Here is a 6,110-nt window from a genome sequence, read left to right on the forward strand (position 1 = left end):
TCAATTTCCTAACCTTAACCCCTCCCAGAGCTGCACATGCAATCAGGTGAGCTGAGCACGTCGCCCGAGTATCACTGACTGACTGACTCACAGAGGGGTACTGAGAGGTTACATCCTCCCACTCTCTTGAACGCATCATCTGCACAGGGAATCAGATGCAAAAAACAGGAGAGTGACAGATATGGAGCAATAGATGAATAACTAAAACCCCCACAGAACTGGGTGCCAGGCAACAGATGCTGATAACTGCCTCAGATTAGGTCCTAGATTGTCGCCGGCTCCTGCCAAGACTCTGATGCTATATTTACTGCTCCCTCTCTCCCTCCAGCCACCTCTGTGTGTCATTTGCACATTATGTCTGTCTTTTACTACAGAGCTCCAGGTGTGAAACAGGGATGATATATTCATTGTGAATGCCGGAGTATCTCCACTTCAGCAGGGAATGATACAGTAAAGGTGCAAGAGATTGAAATTATGTGGGATTCTGATCCCAGCTTTATTTGGGCCTCAGATGTTTTGGGGTTAAACTTCTCCAGATTTAAGGTCACTTTGAAACATTTTTTTGATGGAACCTGAAGCTGTTGGCTGTATCAACAGAAGATGATCATATCATAACCTTTAAGGGAAGTTTTTTGTTTTTTTTAGCAGCTATTTTAAAAAGTCAAAGTGCACTTTTTATATGATTCCCAGTTTTTGCAGGGGGGAGATGTCAATGGTATGTTTGAAAACTCAATAAAAAGTATGACACCTTTAGAAAAAAGAGCTTTATGAATGTGGGAAAACCTCGCATCAGCTGTTCAGTCAGCAGAAATAATGAAACTCATGGGAAAGATTGAGGTAAAAAGAAAAACTGGAACCTCTTGCAGCTGTAATTGGGCAATTGAGAGGTCGCCAGTCTATCACAGGGCTGCCATGTAGACAGACAACCAGACACACTTGCACTCACATCTACGGGTAATTTAGTGACCGCTCAACCTAACAAGCCTGTCTTTGGACAGTGGGAGGAAACCAGAGTACCTAAGGGGAACCTATGCATGCACAGGATAAAGATGCAAAAGGAATGCCCAGTACCAACCACCGCACCACAAGGAGACCCAAACTGTGACATGTTGTTACAAAATCACTACAAAGTTAATTTGCATTATATGCTGGTTTTATGTTCAGTTTTGGAAGAGGAGTCTTGAGGTCCTAGTTAAGCTCAGCGATTACAGCATGTGTCCCATATAGAGAGGCTATTCTCTTTAATGCATCGCCACACAAACCAGTTGACTAGCTCTCTCCCTCTACTCTCGGCATACATGTCACAAGTAGTATCTTCACAGTTGCTCTGCTGTTATAACATCAAAGGAGCTTATGACTCTTCAAGGGCCTCTAATAAATTGAACATCTATAACTGTTGATTGTTCTTTTATCTGTTTTCATTTACTTATGCAACTTTCCCATAGACTGTATAAATAATGGACGTAGTGTCCATGACATCACCCATCTATTTCTGAAGCGCTGTTTGAAGCCAAAGGTCAGAGGGAGCCATATTGGAAAAGCTAAACTCAACCTAACGTCTGTTGAGCAAGTGTAGGGTAAAGAGGCGGGCTTTGAGCCTCCTAGCCAACAGCTACAGTGTTCCCGCCTGTCAATCAAGTCAGCTGTGCCTCTCATAATGGAAAACTCGTAATCTCAATATCTTCAAAATTGCCACGTTAGAAAAAATGTACAGTGTGTGCCGATCAAAAATGAGCTATCCAGACTACACTAGTTTTTTGTACCAGGCTGTAAACATGTTTATTTCTGCTGAAAAGATCGGCTTTTTTGAATTGGTGTGTATGTGGTTTACACTTCCGCATTGGCTTCGTTTCTCCCGGCCTGAGGTTTCCGCTTGAACTTTCCTCTAATAACAGATGTACCTTTCGGATCCTTTCAAAATAAATGCATGTTTATTATCAAAACTGGAAACAAAGTAACCCAGGCACAAGGCAGAAAATAATGCTAAAAAAGCATCATATAACAGTGTTATGAGGTGATATAGTCTCTAAAACTTGAATAGGAAGTGGGTCACTTACACACCTAAAACAAAAAAAAGCATAAATGTGTCAAGAACCCAGAGTTCTGAATTATGAACCATAAAATATCATGAGAAATAAAGTGAGTTGTATGTTTTGTTACATCCCTATATAATAATAGTTCTAAATAACTGTCTTATCAGAGTATCTGGAGTATCTTTCTCTGATTCCTGCTAGCAGGTAAATAGTTTCAAAATCACATCACCAAAGAGAAGTGCAGCCTTCCCGGTTTTATCTCCTACAAGGATCGAGAAGATTCTGTTGGATGCACCATGTTTATCCCATAGACTGTAAATAAAAATGGACAGCGTTGCTCCGCCTCTTCCTGTTGTACGGTTCTGAAGCCAAAAAATCCCGCTCCTGGGCGCAGCCATTGTGCAGCCAGAGCCTGTGAAGCCACTGTAACGAACTCCGCCCTACAGCGGAGCGTCACAAGACGCAGTGTGTCCTTTGAAGTTTCCCTCTACGGCGGCTGTGAATCAAAGGAAACCTGGAAGTAAAACCCCGTTTTTTTAAACTCTAATAACTAACGAAAAAGAAACTTTTCAGGAAAAAGAGGCCTTGGACACAAAACAGTCAAATACTAACTACATATCACCACAGCATACTGATGTGAGAAACATTCGTACAATGTGTATTTATTTTTTAATAAAAACTTTGACTGCTCCCCCATTCAAATGAATGAGGGAGACAGATTTTTTGACCTATACTGCAGCCAGCCACCAGGAGGCAGGCACACTGCTGAAAGCTTCACCACCAGGGGAGCATCCGGCTCCCTTGGTTTATCCAGTACTGAAAGATCTTTTAAACACAATACTGAAGTATGTGAATAATGTACCACATGGAAGGTAATATAATTGAAAATTAGGAAACACTTATTTAGCTTTGTGTGATTAAGATCCAATCTTTGCCTCTCACTTTTTCACTGAAAACTCTTTACTTTCTATAGACTGTTATTTCACTTGGTGTACCTAATGCATCAAGTGGAACGGTATTCATAATGCAGGGAAAAGGCCCATGTACGTGTTAAGTGTTAAATCATTACCTATGCATGAATGTGTACATTTCCCTAATGCGTTCCATTTCATTTGTAAAGCACTTTGCCTCTTGAAATCTAGCAACCTATATGAATAGTGACAAAATAGAGTGGCCTTAGCAGCAGCTGTTCTTAGCGACATTAGAAGCACTTTCCTCTTGCTCTGTCTCCTCTTGATCAAGATGGAGACATTTCTCTTAATGTCTTTGCATTTCTAAGTAGTTTAAATCATGATCATTCTTTCATAAGATGATCATTTGTTTTGTATAAGATAAAATGTTTGATGTTCAGTGAAAAACCACAACTGTAACTTGATATATATATATATATATATATATATACAGGAATACATTTCCCTCTGAATTGTTGTGAATAAAAAGTTTCAGGTAATAATCTGAAATCTAAATTTAACAACTTAAGGTCATTTGTTCTAGCTATTTTTTCCAGGACAAAACCAAAGTAAATAAAAAACTTCAACTCTGTAAATTGTTTGGAAGAAGGGAGACGAGGACAGAGGGCGAAGGACTCTACGGACTAACAGATTTTCCACAGCAGCCAGTCAGCAGGCTGAGCAGAGCAGCTTAATTGAAGAGCCTGAAATAGAGCCTCTCTATTAGGACTGAGGAGGCTGAGGAGGCTCCCTGCACCAGCAGCCAATCAGGGGCCACCATTCTCCAACTCTGCTCTCTGTGCACCCTCAAGATAGCAGAGAAAGAAAAAAGGGACACAATTACTGCATGTCACAAAGATGCTGCATAGTCATTGATAGGAGACTCATTTCTGTGTGTTGTGCCAATTTAGAGCTGACACTCCATGGCCCGTTTTATGGCTGTCAGCCTTACTGCTTCACTTGAGTGCACTTGTGTTTTTGCTCTTTTGCTGCAGTAAGATTTGCAGACTAATATCTTGCAGAATAACTTCTGAAGTGACGTAGCCTGAGTGCATTAGCTGAATAACAACCACTAACATCAAAATGCTGCATTATTCATTAAGCTACTCCAAAGTTATCATGGGTAAAAGCCTATATTTTGTCCACCATTAATTTCTATTGTTGCTACTATAAGTTTGCCTTCAGTTGTGTGAGCATTGCCCTCTACTGGCAGCTATTGTGTGTTACAGGAAAGGCTCCAGTATGTGACGGAGGCAACCTTATATTTTCAGGTTTATAGCACAGTAAATACCTTCACACACAGCATCTGGAGCTATTTCCTGCACAGCTGACGACAACAACAAAAACAAGAACACAGCTGTATTCTCCCCCCTATAGAGTTAGACCCCCAGAGTGTTTTTTTTTCCCCTAAGTGCTTCTAATAAGATACAGGAGTTGTTGAAAGTACATCTCTGAAATTCAAAGAATACACAGCATGTCACCATAACACCTCCAACTGTTTCTCCCCAACCTTCTGTGGAAGCTTTCAGTGCTTTTAGAGTTTGAAGATGGCTGACATATTAGCTCCTCTGCGGTTTAAAGCTTTTGATTTCCCAGGCGTAGTCACTGACATTTTATCAAGCACACACACGTCTTTTACCGCTCTGCAGACCAGCCTCTTAGACTCGTACAGTAACTGCCACCAGATGGCAGTCAATAATACAGTAATCCTGAAAATCCAGGAATCAGTGTGAGGCATGCCTTTGTAGAAATAATGAATACTGAGAGGATAATTCATAGAAAGGGTCAACAGATGGTTTATATGGCAACATATTGTATATTTTGTTGTGCTTTGGTTGCTTAATGTTCTGTGGGCTTGCACGTTTTGTTTCACTGCATGTTCTACATGTTATAGTGACACATGCAGTTCTTGAATAGTTAATTGATAGCATTTTATGCTTTTACAGAATCTTGTGGATAAAACGACCTGTAGACCTTCTAGGATTGGTTTTATGGCGTTTCCAGCATCTCTTTCATACAAATCATATTGTTTGATATTTACAAGTTTTTTTTGATTAACTTTACTTTTGATTTGTTTTCTCCTAAGTGTTTACAGAAGTATTGTGTGTGATTTTATATTACCTACAAAAGCAAATGAGATATTATTTTTATTTAGTAATTTGTAATGCCTGTAACCACTGCTGCAAGGTAGGTGTCAGATGAAGTGGTTAACCGCACACTGAAAAACTGGATTTTTTTTTTAAACATTTGCACATATTCTTAATAAATGATAAGGGTGACTGTTGAAAGAAGACTTTTCTTTTTCTAGAAATCATCTCCCAAGCATATTTGAGACAGCATAAGCATACAGGAAGTATGCATCATTTTCTCCACAGGGGGTGCCAAAGTAGGCACAAACATTTTCTCACAACGTAGGATGCACGTTAGATTTTAAGGTAATATAGCAGCTAGAAAATGACCAAATTTTAATCAGTTAATTTATCTATATAAACTGTAAAGCTTCTGTTGGTAGGAATGGGGTAAAAAACATTACTTTTTTTCTGCTGGGTTTGGAGAAAAGGTCATAATTCCCATTGGTACTCATCGGTAAGTGGAGTCATTTGAGAATATCGCAAAATCTCTGCGTTTTCCAATGCCATTTGTATCAAGAAATTTTATTACTCCCCTAGTTCCCGTTATGATGGACCAATCATAGCATATCTCCAATCCTCTGTCCTGATTGGTTAAGGGGTTGGCCCCACTACGTCCTTCGATTGGTTATGAGTCTGGCACTATCATGACTGCATACACCGATCTTTAATGGGGGGCTAAGAGGAAATATGGTTTGGAGGGATAGTGTTGACATTCAGAGTCCCTCTCTCTGAACAGATGTTTACTATGTGACTGCCAACAACAGCTTTAACCAACTTAAAAAAAAAAAAAATATATATATATATAACATTTTAAATCAAAAAATGTGATGGGCTTTAGGAATAAATCAATTTTATTGGTTATATGACAAATCTGCAAAGTCAGCAAACTAGTAACTGTGGTTGTCAGATATATAGCATGTATACCTGTTCAATATTTGCCTCTAAGATGTGGTTCAGTGCGTGTAAGATGTATAAAAAAACATACAAACAGCCGA

This window comes from Notolabrus celidotus, chromosome 1 (assembly GCF_009762535.1).
Source record: "Notolabrus celidotus isolate fNotCel1 chromosome 1, fNotCel1.pri, whole genome shotgun sequence".
Lineage (NCBI taxonomy): Eukaryota > Metazoa > Chordata > Actinopteri > Labriformes > Labridae > Notolabrus > Notolabrus celidotus.